General features: G+C 35.7%; 1 protein-coding gene across 1 annotated transcript in view; it reads right to left on the minus strand.

Annotated features, from left to right (window-relative positions):
• LOC113233927 (sodium-independent sulfate anion transporter-like) overlaps window positions 1-16,512 on the minus strand; it is a 118,090-nt gene that overhangs the window by 43,571 nt on the left and 58,007 nt on the right. The window lies entirely within an intron of this gene.

Here is a 16,512-nt window from a genome sequence, read left to right on the forward strand (position 1 = left end):
GTCCTAATTTTTGACAGTCGCAAAACCGAAGAAGTTTGAAACTTGTTTTCTGTTAAATTATTAATACAAACAACCCGGCCGCCGCGCGCCGGTTATATAAGTATAAACCTGTAATTAAGTATTTCTTAATAACTGCAACTAACTAATACTTAATAAGTAAACTACAACAACAAAGCCGTGGTAGCCTAATGGTTTGCATAGTTAAACCACCTCTCAAGCAGAGACCGTCGGTTCGAATCCGGGCTGGAATTGTGCTATTATCTGAGAGCGTAATTGTACTGACAAAATGCTCGTCGCATCCATCATCTTTGAAATATAACGAACATATAATAACGCACACACTCCGCATAGCCCAGGGAAACCCTGTGTCGCGGATGCCATGGACACACACATATACAACCACAAAATTACACCCAAACTCACGAGAGAAATAAATGTAGGCCATACAAATATTTCTCCCAGCCCGGGAATCGAACCTGGGACCTCTGCGCGGCAGTCCGGCATGGTAACTGTTCGGCCACAGAGGCAGTTAAAAAGTTTTTAAATATTGTATATCCACTCACTACCTAATTGCATAATGTTTACGATACATCAGATAAGAATCGAAGTACACACTTAATGACTTCATGTAAAACATTTTTTTTATACTCTCAAGAGACGGGACGAACAAGTCGTGCGCCTGATGGTAAGCTGCCTGTACACCTTTGAGTTTCTCGGAATTTATGTGCAAAGCTTAATTTGAAATCTACCATGAGCTTTTCGGTGAAGGAAAACATCGTAATGAAACTTGCACGTTGAAGAAAGTTCACAGCCCTCGGAAAACTTTTGAAGTCCCCAACCCGTGGGCCAGGGTGGCGGACCATGACCTAAACCCTCTACTGAGAGGAGACCCGTGTCCAGAGGTGAGACGTATAAATAACTTGATGATGAAACTACAGCAACGTCGTAACTATACTTGGTAAAACCGGCCTTCAAACACGTGTTATTTCGATTGCATTAAAATAGTCCTCGTGTAATTGTATTATCGATGTCATTAAGGATAAGCTATTAAATGCCGCACGCGTTTGGTTTACACGTGTTCTTGCGCACGTCGTTGCGTTTAAGTATATAGTGCGAGCGCTCAAGGCACCGTGGCAATGGTATTTTGCTACGCTTCAGAGATTCTGACTTGTAAAACCATACGCTACAAGCTAAAACCGCCTGAATTGCGCCCGCGCAGTTTTCTTCGGTCGTATTATGCGTAGATGTGGCGCTTGCATTGTATTATAACTATTTATAATCGAGCGTAATTCCTAGCCACACAAAAAGCCACAATGCAATCCTGTGATGGTTTCTTCATATTCTTCAAGTCACATAGTTATAAAACAGGTGTTCTTAAACTAATGTAGGTCCATAATGTGTAACAATCCCGTAGGGGCATTGCAAAATTTTGAGGGCGCCGAGTCCTTAATTTCTTAAATTAAATACAATTTTATGTAATATCAACAATAAGTATAATTCAATAACATTAAGGTCTCATTCCTGATATAATTATTCTATACATAGATAAAATACTATACATTATAAATTCCAATAGTAAGAACTGTATATGTAAACTATAAAAAATGGATTATTATTTATTTTATTCTTCTCAGCTTGTTAGCTGGTTTGAACCACATTTACGGACCGTAGTCAAGTAAATGCAGTATGGCGTGTATCTACGAGTACGTGGTGGGTGTGTAATAAGATCCTACTTCGTCCTCTTCCATCTTCATGAACTTTCTGACAATGCGGTATGCATATAAAAGTACAGCTTTTTGCAAGGTTATGTAGAGGCTTTCATAATAATTTAAGGCTATGGAGAAGATGATTAGGAATAATGCCTGTTGTTAACTATTGGGATAACATGTACCTTTTCTTCTCGTCAAATTCTGTTGTTATTATTTATATTTACTTTATACTTCTCAGCTTGTTAGCTGGTTTGAACCGCATTTACGGTAAAGTCAAGTAAATGCAGTATGGAGTGTAAAATAGCTATTATTATAATATAACTATAATAAATAAGAACTATAATAATGCATATTTTCTTTAATAAAATAAAAAGCTTTACTTTGGAGATAGCATTTAAGATGTCTTTCAAGGGCCTTAAGTGTATCTCGTGTTTTATATTTATTGGAATAGCGTTATATATTATATTTTCATTACAATATAGTGGAGACCTGAGAGTCGTTGTATCGAAAACGTTACATCGACAGGACACTATATCGAAAGTCTTATACATCGACGTGCGTTACATCGAAGTTGCGTTGCATGATGACATAAAATTTGGTCTGTATGTTACAATTAGAGAGCTAAGAAAGGAACAGGTGACCAAAAATAAAGACACTGAGAGAGCAGAAGCTGGAGCAGCAGGCCCTTTTGCTAAAAAAATACGTCAAATAGGAAATGAAACTATTTTTCCGGATTTAAAGCGCGTATATTTATTTTTTCAAACAAACCGTTTCGGGCCTTTTACAGGTCCCATGGTCACGGTTGACTGAGGTGGTACAGTCATCAACCAGTTTTGTCTAATATTAATGCAAACCACCCCATTTTTTCACTATAGTTACAAAAGTTATTAATTAAATACCTTATTTTTAATTTTATTTTTATTTCAAATTTACGCTACATTTCTTTTTTCAAATTATTTTATATTAACAATATGAATTTTTATTAAGTTAAATTTATAATTAATTAATAATGGAAATTAGAATAAATTAAAACATAAAATAAAACATGATGATAAGTACCGCAGTCTTATGTCTGTTTGGGATTTTTCATCGGAGGAAATACTGGATCCCAAACTGGTGGTACGGAGAAACCATCTTCCCTGTGAAATTGGGATGTTTTTTAATTTGAATGGCCTCTCGCAGCATCCTGGGTAGATAACGGACTTCTTTTGCAAGGACCTTTTTTTTCCCGAGTTGATGCGCATAATTGCGATTCACAACTGACCAATCGGAAACTTTAACATTATTAATTGGAAGAATAGTTGACTTAACTCACAAATTAGAAAGATAAAGTAGGAGTCAGGTTCATCTTCTCGTTCAGAAACTCATCTCATTTCGAGACTACCCGATCGGATCGATACTTGTTTGAATCAAAATCAGGATGCTGATGGGTTCCAGTCCCATGCAGAGGTGGGCAGTGGGTTAAGACCCAATCAACTCGCCCGAGTTTTAACCAAAGTTCTCACCCATTTCTGCCAAAAATCGTGGGCAGAAACATCAACATCATATCAGCCGGAAGACGTCCACTATTGAACGTAGCCCTCCCCCAAAGATTTCTAGACTAGGCGATCGAACGCGACGTGCCTCCATCGGTTACCCGCCGACCTTACCAGGTCATCCGTCCATCTATTAGCGGGCAGTCGTACGCCTTCCGGTTCGTGGTCTCCAATCGAGAATTCTACGGATCCCATTTCTGATTCGATCACGTAGAGAAATGCCGAGCTTTACTCGTTGAGTGATTTTGAGCTTTTTTATGAGACCCGTGGTATGTATGTATATATTTATGGGCAGAAACAACGAATACTGAATTTGGTATAACTCCATGCTTATCAAAAATTTCGAAGTAAAAAATATTTTTAAAAGAGGCAACTCCACCTTTCAATCCTGTGGACTCTCACTGACTACTAGGTATGTACATTACAATTTGATTTTATGAAAATCGATTCAAGTGTACACGATAACGAGTTTTTGTATAGATTCATCTTAATGCGATTTTTAAGCGAATCGATTCAATAGAAAGGCGAAATATTAAATAGCAAATAGCAAACAATAAACATTTTTTATAAATATTTTGTTGTAAATAGTATTTGCCCTTGATTTCGGGCGTTAATGGGTTCAAAACCCGGATGCTTGTCCATCTCTGGTCCCATGTCAATTGCCACGCGTGAAGTCAATGAAGTATTGTACTTAAAATGAATGTGATTGCGTACATTGTTGTGCAACTCAGTCGAGGTCATACAAGGCATGATTTACAGTTAAAAAATCTGTAAAAATCGGTTTTTATACTTAACTATGACTAATAGGCGGAACCTATAATTGTTGTAAACTATGATGGAAAGGTGCCTTGGTTTTTGTTGTTAATCGGTTTTATACAGATTTCAGAAATTTCATCAAACACAAAATAAATCAGACTTCGGAATTCGGTAAGGGTCTGGATTTAGAAAGTACTTTCTTATGATAATAAAAATGGAAGTAAGTTAATGTGCTACTCAGCGAACGAAGCACTGAAGGTTAAATCATGCAAAGAAGCTGCGATTTAAGATTCGCGGAGTAACAAATTAATTTACTTCCATTTTTATTAAAATGGGCTTCCGCAATGTAACGCCTAAGTCTATTAATTACTTTCTTATGATATCAAATGACGTACAAGTCGTGTGGTTGGTGGTAAGTGACACGGAGACACGTCTACCCATAATAGTTGCAGTGTCAATCAAAGCTTTAAATCGCAAAGATCATAGGGGCATTGCCACTGCGTCCGTCATCACGAGACATAACGTTGACTAGTCCCATGTATCTGTCATTTCACCAACACTCTTATTCTTCTAAACCGGAACGCAGTAATGTGATTACTGTTTGACGGCAGAAATAAGTCTGGTGGTAGTAATTCCCTGCAACAAACTCTTTCTCAAGGAGATCTACTGCTTCTAAATGAGTCATCTTCAGATAGGTAGATAGACGTACATTTTATTGCTCACACACTCTTGTGTGTACAAAAACAGTACATAGACAGTTTAAAACGAATGTGGGCAAAGGCGGCCTTATCGCTAAGAGTGACCTCGTCCAGATAACCTTTGAGATATAGTAAAGCTAATCAGAGCGAAATTGAAATCGATAGCCAAAAATATATACACGTTGCAGACTAGACAGTGTCAGAAGATATTTACGCAGTCCAGTTTTTAAAATAGGAAGCGACTTAGAATGTCGGATTTCAGACGGAGTTCGTTCCATAGTTAAATAAATAATAAATATTTAAAAACTACACTATTAAAACTACTATTAAAACTACACGGTAAACATTATTGACGAAGGAATCTCTGATCACAAATGCGTACTTTACACTTTTAATTTAAATAATAGACACACCAAGTCTACAATAGTATACAAAAGAATTTTCTATAATGACCTTGACATAAATTCATTTAAATCAGAATTACGTACAATAGACTGGACTAATATAATACAATCAAACAACAACATTAACAAAAATTACAATTTATTTCATAACAAATTAAGGGAACTTATAGACATCCATTTTCCAAGGAAACGAAAAAAAATCACCAACAATAAAAATAAATCTTGGTTAACTAAGGGGCTAAAAACATCCTGCAAACATAAAAGAGTTATAAAAATAATGGTGAACCAGACACAGAATAAAATATTAAAAAAACATTACCAGTTATATTCTAAAGCACTAAAAAGAGCTATAAGAAATTCTAAAAGAAATATCTATACGAGAGAAATGAGGATATCTACAAACAGAACAAGAACCATGTGGAATATCGTTAAACGAACCACCACAAAACCTACGAATAGACTTTTAAATCGCTTCAAAATTAAATCGGGAAAAAATGTTACACAATGCCCTTCGTCTATAGCAAATATATTTAACAACTATTTCGCCTCCGTTGGAAGTACATGCCAATCTCCACATAATAATACTAAAGGTAGACAAAATGGCAGACCAGTAGTCGATCCCACCATTAATACCATGTTCTTAGAACCAGTCACAGAACTCGAGATACTTAAAATTATTCGTTCTCTTCCCAACAAATACAGTTGCGGTATCGACGAAATCCCCCCAGCTCTTGTCAAAGCCTGCAGTGAGCATCTGACCACTCCATTAACCAAGCTTATCAACCAATCGTTCTCAGAGAGTACTTTCCCCGATCTACTTAAAATAGCCAAAATTAGACCTATATTAAAAAAAGGCGGTAAATCGGACGACCCCAGCCACTATAGACCAATTGCATTACTATCAACAATCTCAAAAATATTCGAAAAAACTATGGCCAACCGAATAAGTAGTTTTACAGAGAAATACAGTATCCTTCACAATAACCAATATGGATTTAGAAAGAGACGATCGACCACTCTAGCGGTTTTTAAATACACGCAGGAGATTTTGAATTATATAAATGATAAACATTACGCAGTAGGTATTCTGCTCGACATGTCCAAAGCATACGATAAAGTCTCTCACTCAATTCTCCTGAATAAATTACTAGGAATCGGTATCAGGGGGGATGCTCATGGGTGGCTCAAGTCGTATTTAACCGACAGGAAACAACTAGTACAGATAGATCATGTAAACAATGACACCGGAGAATTAGAATGTGTCACATCGGAAAATATAACCACAAATTGGTCAATTCCACAGGGAAGCGTGTTGGGATGTATCCTTTTCTTGATCTATATAAATGATCTCCCAAAGATTTCGGCTCCGTTATGTATAATGTTTGCCGATGATATTTCCATTCTTTTTAAATACACAAAAAACAAAAATAGCGCTAATAACGAAATAATAGATACTTTCAACGCTGTAAAAAATTGGCTTCAAGACCACAACCTTGAAATAAATAATAAAAAAACCAAAATGATACAATTTAAACCGCGACAAAAACAACCACTAAATCTTAACCCTATAAAACATGCCCTGAATATCGAGGAAGTAAGTCACTATACACTTCTGGGAATGACACTCGAGACACACCTAGATTGGAAAATCCATATAAGCAATGTAAAATCTAAACTATCACAATTTATTTATGCATTAAAAATTTTAAAATCAAATACAACAATAGAGTGCGCACTAAGTGCCTATCACGCGTATGCGATTGCTTGGCTCCGGTACGGAATAATCATGTGGGGCCATAGCATTGACGCGAACGATCTCTTTATAATTCAGAAGAAATGCCTCCGTATATTATTAAACCTAAGACAGAGAATCTCCTGTAGACCACACTTTACCAACCTAAACCTACTTACACTACCGTCACTATACATACTTGAAACGGCAATGTTTGTAAAAAAACATATTTCAATATTTGAACAAGTCAAAAGTGAACGCCGCAAAAACAATTTAACAGTCCCTACATACAATTTAATGATGTGCAGAAATAGTCCTTATCACAGGGCTGTACACATTTACAATAAAATACCAGATGCGATTTACAAATATTAGACAACATCGCATACGTTCCTCCGATCTCAAAATAAGTAACTAAACCACAAACACCCAGACCCGAGACAATATAGAAAAGCTGTTATACATTGACCCGGCCGGGGATCGAACCCGAGACCTCAGAGATGGCGACACCATGAAAACCGGTGTGCAAGCCACTCGACTACAGAGGTCGTCAAAAGTTATCGTAAAGGAGACTTTGAAATACACTGAGCGAGTGCCAGGAGGTTTCAGTAGGTTTTCCATTATAGACTTAACTTCACGGTTGTGATCCTCCCCGAGGAAGCGGGGAGGATCACAACCTTAACTTTCCTTAAGATAAGGCGGAGTACGAGGGTCATATAGAACGTTATAGAGAAAGCTTTGAACGTGCTCCTCACGATGCAACTTGATGGGCAGGCACTGAAGCCTTCTATATTCAGACACATGATCGAACATGCGCAATCCGCATATGAAAACTTTAGTGTCATATCTTATAGTATCTTTAGTGATAACAATGACTTGAGTCAACTTGAAATTTATTTTATGTAAATCAATGTTAGTAGTTCACCTTTTGTAGATTTGCCATACATTCACCGCCTGTGTGTCCCAAACTCTTTCCTAAGTTGAAAACTCGTCTAATCGAAATTAAGACATTTCAATAAATATATGCAAAGCGGAGGAATTTTAAATTATACTATCATATCATCACTATTATCCACTCATGTTCCGTATGCAGTCACGTCCCACTTGCGAGTCTTCTTCAAGAAGACAGTTTTGGTCATATCAAGCCAAGCAAACCCAATATGAGGTTAGGGTTCTCACGTGTTTTTTTCACATTGTGTTTGGAAACAATCGCTTTCCCACACGACTATTACTGCCAAGTTTTTTGATATTATATACTTCCAAATATTTGACATGCATTTTTGATAACGACGCGGTTTGCAGAAAATAAAGAAACGATCTGCGAGATACAAATTAAGGCGTCTGTTCTTCGAAATGGAACAATTTGCGAAAATATATCGCTTGCAAGAAGTAGCATCATGCTAAGTCATGGTATTGAACACACTTAAAAGAAATAGAATATTTTGGTTTTCAACAAAACCAAGTCAGTCACGATTTTCGTGAGGTCAATGAACGCTGTAATAAACCTCAGCTGGAAAACTGCGTACGGCGTTGATCAATATATTTTAAGTTCTTTGGACAAAATTGTGTAGTCAAAATTGTTGGACATTTAAGTAGTTTCAATAGTTTCAAAACAACGTTGTCTAAAAAGATTTATTTTTATAACCTATAATATACATGTATGTATAGGAGTAGTGCGTGAAACTACACCCAAGTCCTAGAAGCATGAAAACTTGAAGGTACATTACGTTTATTTAGTGTAGGTGTACTGAGAACGGATTTTTCGCAATTCAAAACCCTAAGAGGGCGAAAAATATTTGTATAAAAAAATCATATTCCTTGACCTTACAAATCTGAAACTGAATTATGTATAAAATACCAAGGTGTTCCTCAGTTTGTATTTGACCTTTGCGTAACCTCCGTACCAAACCCTTCCGAAGCAGAAAATTACAGAAATGGTGATAATAAGTCATCTTTACGTAATGAGATTGAAGTGACCGCATGCAATAGAATAGCGGATCCGCGGTGTCACATTGTTTCAGGGCAATGAAGCGTCGAAACAATGGGCTTTGTACCAAAACCGTCCACGCTTGACACTGCTCAAGCGCACAACAACATGGCCATTATGATAGAGCAATTTGGTTGGATACTTCCGAAATTACCGTGTGACATACCATGCGCTCATTATAAAACATACATGACAATAAATAACACTAGGTCACTCAAATTCAGCTATAATATTCGGTAATTTTGATTTCTTGCCCAAAACCATACATGTCTTCTTCACCAAGTGTAAGTTATTTATTTCCACAGCACACTGACGGTGTTTGTGGTAGGGGAAATCGCCGCACATGATTTTCCATAAGGAATTTGATTTCTGATGTCTATCACAAATCAAACTCCTTATGTTCTACCAGCGACATCCCACGGTAAAGTATTCGCAACATTCCGGAAATATTTAACATGTGACGGAAGCCACTCACCATCAGGTGAACTATCTCTTTGTTTACTATAAAATCAGTTTATTAATGCAGTGGAATTTTTTATTTATACTTACAGATGCTAGCTTCTTCACAACAACAGATCATGAAGCTGGCAAATATAAAAATGCATCACGTCATAGCTGCGTTACAAAAAGTACGCCAACGCGTGACATCACAGTACAAATAAAAAAATTTATTCACATTAACTACGTAGACCACAGATGCCAGAAAGGGAAACAAGACGGACATAATGATGAAATACACAAGAGTGTTTGGTAAAGAGGAACGCTGAAAGATTACGGCCCAGGGTCTAGCGTTCTGTAACCTGGGGTTTGCAAATTTGTACAGGAATTCGTGAGTTGTCCGTGGGCGTTCGTGGACCAACTGTATAATAAACAAATTCGGTCTTTTTATTAAGGAGACCTTAATATGCTTGATATCTTTTTAATAGCAGTGGAGCTCCTTGTGAAAGAGTTCGTCCAGGGAAGTACTGCTACCTATTTCTGCCGCCAAGCAATAATGTTAGCATTACTGCGTTCCGGTGTTTAAAGGGTAAGGGTGCTGGTGAAATTACAGGCTTATGGCGCAGTGGCAGTGCCCTTCAAAACTTTGCGATTTAAAGCTCTGAGTGGCACTGCAACTATTATCGACAGGCGTGCAAGTTACCACCTGGCGCACGACTTGGTCGCCTCGTCTCTTGATATTATAAAAGAATCTGAGGATTGCATGTACTTCAAAAGGTTGAGATGGGAAAGTGCAGTCCCAAAGTGTTTTTGGGACGTGCTCGGTGTAATGTACTTGACGACATAATTATGCAGTAACAGATGTCGTTGTGGGTAGGTACTGTAAGAATTTCTATTTCCACCTTTGTTAGTTTGGCGAGAATCTCATATTACGACAAAAACTGTTCTATGAAGCTATCATGTTATGACTCGTGTGCTGTGTCTGCAGATTTCAGATTTGGTGTCGAGTGACTAGATCCTCTTTTGCTCAACCTTGATACTGCTTTGAATCTGGTTCAGACTGCTTCGACAACCAAGGCATATCTCAGGCTTGCTGACACACTTCCTACGTAAATCACGATCAAGGTCACTCGATTGTCAATGTTGGTAAAGTGTATTCAAAATAAATAGCACGCTAATTACTTTTGCTCCAGAAAAAAGGTGATTTTCAACTTTAAATTTTCAATCCGTAAAGTATTTATTGTCTCGATCATTTCTATATACAGTGAAGTGAGTTAGCAAATGTTGTTTATTGTTAATTTGCTTATATAATAATTAGGCTATTTGGATTTTTTGTAAATATTATTATTAATAATATTTACAATATTTTTTTTATATGTGAAGTTTACACTGTATTGATATATATGTTACAGACAAGATTATTTGCAGAGACTGGTGCCTGAACTAGGTTGACCCTGTATTTCAGGTTAATGATGAGGGAATGGCCTACTTATCGACTGCATATAGTAACACGATTTCGCACGTGTGTAATAAATGCTTATTCAATTTGAATTAGCAAAGAATTGCTTGCTTACTACTGTTATTCAAATTTCTGTTAAGTTGTTTGTACCCTTTAAGTTAACAAAAGTAAATGAAAAAATGTGTACTAATTTATGTTCCATATGCTTTTGTGTTATACCCTGTGAAACGATTGTAATTGCTAGTTTCTGCTTGTGTTTGTGCTGAATAAAGTTATCGATACCTTCAATTAACACTATGTTAATAGGTATTATATTTTGGTCATTTTCTGTTATTTTTGTAAACATCGATATTTATTTATTAATATTATGCTCACCGAATTTTGTGGAAAAATAAACAAAAAACAAAATAAAAACAGAACAGGGGGTCTACTCTCGATCTCCGTCCGACATCCGTCCGAAACAATTACTGTCAAATAAGTAATATTCGACAAAATTAAAAGACAAGTATCCAGTATGAAGCTTCATTCGCATCACGCGTCTTTTCATTTGGTCAAGAATTGCTTATTTGGCAGTAATTGTTTCGGACGGATGTCGGACGGAGATCTAGAGTAGACCTCCTGGTCCAAAAATTAAGTCGGCGTAGTGTTCAATGGATATATCGTTATTATCTATCTATTTATGTCTTCCTGTTAAAGAATGTAAGTAGACGCCATTCCCATCAGAATTTCCCTTTTGATATGCGTTCATTTGTTTTGGGCGCTTTTGTCCTGAAGTTTGGTCCCAGTTCAGTGCTGCTACAGTTTATATTCATACTGCAATTCTCCTATATTTATTGATCACATTCCAATTTATGCTAAATGGATGAATAAGCCCCTAGAACAGAACATTGCTTGTAGTAAACAATATTCTTGTCTACAATTATGTTTTGTTAAACAATGTCATATTATTTATGCACGCTTGACACGTCACTATGTTATGCATTGGTGCTATGATCTACTTCTGTTGGGCGTTCTTTACTTAAATGCATTGACTTACAATTATATGGACGTCGGGTCTGCGTTAAAAAGTGTCCGAACTTATAGGGCGTTAAAATCGTATACAGAGCGTCATTCACGCTTTAGTCTTCGTTTGTTCGACTGACAGCGAAGCAAGCAAAATTAGACAGTACTGCGATGACATTACAATTTAAATTCAACGTTTTAGCTTTTTCATATTCCTTTACATGTCACTACGTTTAAGTAGGTTGGCTTGGGACATTTTTTTCGTGGTTTTTGTATTAGACCCGTCGTCCATTTATTTGTAAGTCAATGCTTAAATGGTTCAATTAGAGCCAACTCTTGAACGTGAATTCTTTTAAAAATATAGTTACAGTTAAAGAAATCAGGTGTTGGAAAAATAATCCGGAATGTTAATTTCTTTTTGATGTTACGTATATATATAGTAAAATAATAGATGAAGCTTCCCACTTTTGTCTTTCTTATCATATCAATGGCATACACTTGCAGACCACTCCAACTACTCCTGTAATGTAGACAACCGCCATGCTGAATTATGCTTGGGACATATTTGTCATCGTGGGAAAGAATTTGCCAACCGGCGTAAGTTTCTCACCGACTGTTGCCCAGGTTGCGCCAGGCGTATCCTTACCATCGACTTCAACCAATATCATCTCGATCTTAGTTGAGTTTAACGTTTTCCCACTGAGATAGCACAGATCTCCTTTACTTTTATTGTTTTATGAAGGCATTCAATGAAATCATATTCGGAATTTCCTTAAATTTTAATTTTCCGATCAAACAGCACTTTGCACGCTTCACTATTACATTCCTTGGGATTTATTTAACTGGTTTGTAAACAGAATCAGATTAATATACCTGCTGTTGAGTCGTGAGAGGTAAAATCCTAAGAGCATTCCAAATGCTATCGCGGGTATTTTTGTCCTGTCTTAAAATATTGGATATAGCATGTCAAGGGAGTAGTACAATTTGTAATACAATTAAGTTATGGTTCTATTTTGTAATGTTTTTCTAATAACCTCCTTTTACTAATTTTAAGGTCCCAAATAAAGAATTATTATTTTAGATATCCATTTTAGACTCTCAGCCTTTTTATGACCTAAAACATTTATAATTATTACTATAGTAACTTCTTCAGGTAAATAATAAAGTTTTTTTTAATTACACTTATTTCGGTTAGGATAATTATTTAAAGAGCCTGAGAATTACATTTTTATATCTCCGACTGCGCCTTAATCAATAAAAATTACATATTAGAGTATGTAGGTACAAAAGAATAAATGTAGAATTGATTGAATTACATTTATAGTTTTTCAATGACAATTTCTGATCACGAGTTAACAAATACGCATGTGTGTCTGGGGTTAAGCAAAGGTTCCATGGACCAATAACACAATGGCTGTCATAGTCCATTTCTTTAGGTACTTAACTAAATGTAAACAATCTTGAGATGTCTATTTAATGAAATATACATTTACAAAATGATTTTTACTTTCCTACAAATACAAAATACAAATATTTGGCTTCATATGAAAGAGCAAGTCTATTTTTATATCTATTGATTTGTAAAGTATATGTTTCAATAAAAAGATGTATCGAGATTGTTTACATTTAGTTGTCCACGTATAAGTCCTCACCTCAGTCGAATTCAGACCACTGCGGACGATGTATGAAATTGTGGTGTCGTGGTGGTACCTTAGAAGGCAATTTTGTGACGGTGTGACCTCCTTACACCGTCATCTCACCTCTTTGTATCGCCTCTCTCCTCTTGTATCTTATCATATTTTTTATTTTACTTGTATTTAAATTTTAAATTTGAATTGTTCCATCTTCCTTCACTTTCTCATTTTGTTTTCGTACCACGGTCACTCCCAGCTCGACCGCCACAACAGTCAGAGCTGTTAATAAGCTAATCATGTGTAATAATTTATAAGTCTACACCCTTCATGTATCTATTTCTGTAATTCAATTTCTCGGCCCATTTAGGGGTAAGTGCCTTAATAATAAAGTGTAGGGAGTGTTTTATATTGTTATACCTGTTTTTTTTTACATTTACCTTTATATTGTTACAGCCTTTCTTTAAACTTTACTTCTTTAATAAATTTTGTGGACCGGAAGTTGAATTTGTTGAGTGAACCTGTTTACGGCTAGTTAGGGTTACAACCTTTTCAAATTGGGTACATCCTATTTTACGGGAAAGATTTTCACTAGGAACTTATGAAACATTAATGGGCCAACTGAGAAATGACGAGCCAAAGTTCTTCAATTATTTTCGAATGACGGCATCCTCTTTGGATGAACACCAAAAAGACACGCGGGGAGTACAGGTGGGGCGAGCGGGAGTCAGGGACCGGAGCAACTCTGCGCAAGTTCGTTCACATTACTCCGGTCCGGTCCGGGCGTTCTGCCGGCGGTCCGCAGTGACAAACGCTCCAGCAACAACGCCAGGCTCGATTCGTGACGTAATGACGCCGAAAGTCGTCCCAACAAATCATCAAAAGAGGACGCTGTCATTTGAAAATAATTGAAGAACTTAGACTCGTCACTTCTCAGTTGGCCCATTAAAAATATTTCTCGTAAAATAGGATATATCCAATGTTTTATTTTTACTCTATTAAACCTTCTAAGATTCCACAACACCACAATTTCGTCGTCTATCAGTGCTCTGAATTCGACTGAGGTAAGGACTTCAGTCTTCGGTTTTCTTCCGAGATCCAGCTTAATGTGAACACTTAGTCCGAGTGCCGGTTTCCTGGCAAATTCGCCGGTCCGGCTTAGTGGGAACTAGGCCGTATTCGTCGTACACCTGCAGCTTGATTTTGATTGTCTCTCCCGACCGGAAACTGCGTCTCTTCCGAGTCGAGACGCATAATTTCGATACACAACTGCCCGATCGGAAACTTTTGGCATTTCAAATCGGAACGATAGTTGATTTAAATCACAAATTAGAAAGATATTAAAGAGGATAGGAATAAGGTTCATCTTCTCGCTCAGAAAACCCGCCTGATTTCGAAACTACCCGATCGGTTCAATTCCGATTTGCATGTTGCATCTTATTGTCAAGAATAATTTGGATGCATATCCTCTGTATTGTCGTTCAGAAAAACTAAGACCCAAAAGCAGGCTCACAACAACAGTTTCAAAACTGCAAATAGTCAACTTGGGCCCGTGTTCTGTATGTCAATGAAAATTTATATGGTACTGATAAATGTTTAAAAACCAACATAATAAACATCTGTCCCAAAAATGCTACTACTCATTGCAGAGCTTTTTTAGTGACGAAGAAAATTGTTCATAATGTTATAAAAAAATGTAATGTTAATATGTTATCAGTGGTATAAAAATATGGTATTATAATTATGTAATTTAATAAAATAAATGCAGTATTATAATATCACGGAATAAATAAACGCAATTATTACGAAGATTTAATTGACAAATGTTATTATTATTATACAATACTAAGATAATTTGACTATTAGTTAATAAGTAATATTTAAATTGATTTCTTTTTAAAATACTTTAAATTTAAATTTGACAATCATTATAAAATTAAACATTTGACTTTCTGAATATATTTGCTTAGATTTATTTATTTTCATTGTAATAATTATGATTAATAACGTATGTTAAAAATTGACATTGCTGCGCCCTTACAAATATGTTTGACACTTTACCAACTACTATAAGACCTAAATGTACCAACATGTTTTGCAATAAACGATATTATTATTATTATTCCAATATTATATAATAAATAAAAAATTATAATATATTATACATGTTCATATTATGTCATCTGTTGTGTTTCGGTATGATTTCAGTAAACGATATCGGAATATTATGCCAATTGCATATTGTCATAGGAAACGACGATGTTCACTAGACCGTATCGCCTGAGTTACCCTGACTCTTGCACACAATCGTTCAGCCTAACAATGACGTCAATCGTCTTTGTAATTAATGCCTGAGGTTTTCTAGATCTGATATAATTATACGTAATGAGATCTAAGAGTACATGCGATAGTATTTATCTATCTTTGTTGCACAAAAGAGGTTTTTTTTTCTTCCCGAGACTTAGAAAACGATCAGGGGGCCTACCAGAACCTTTCCAAAAATAATCTTATTTCAATGTAAGTTTAAAGTAAGCTTATTAGTAATATTACTCATATTCGTACCATGACGAACCTGTCAACCAAGTAATGTATTATTGCTAAAGTGATTAAAAGAACGAATGATTTCCCAATATTGTCTATTCCTTACTAAAAATAGGAAAGAGATAATGCTATGTGAACTATATAATGCCATCTCTTTCTTTTTTGATGTTCCGAATCGTCTTATCGTAGTATAATGTTTAAGTACTTAATGTTATTTACATGCAGAGAATTTTGACTGTTAAAAAAAGAAAAGTATGCAATAATAAAATCTATTAAAATTACGTTGTTTTCAAATATTTTTAGATTTAATAATTATTTTAGAAAAATAAATAAAACAAGCTGAGTCTTGATAGTCACGTTGTGAATTCGGAATTATAGTCTAGTGTCAACTGTTAGTTTCGCCAAGGAGCATATAGATGGCGCTGTTATAATTTTACGAAATAAACATCGCGTATTTTTATTTATCGAAAAATTATTTACCAGTGCTAATAAATAAAAAATAAACGAAATATTGAAGAGATATACGTATTAATTAAATTTTTATTGAATTGATATTCAATTATTTTTTGTGAAATTACTCCACTAGTTTGTTATAATTATTAATACAAAGATCGAACACT

Source organism: Hyposmocoma kahamanoa, unplaced genomic scaffold (assembly GCF_003589595.1).
Source record: "Hyposmocoma kahamanoa isolate Upper Pololo Valley unplaced genomic scaffold, ASM358959v1 80, whole genome shotgun sequence".
Taxonomy (NCBI): Eukaryota; Metazoa; Arthropoda; class Insecta; order Lepidoptera; family Cosmopterigidae; genus Hyposmocoma; species Hyposmocoma kahamanoa.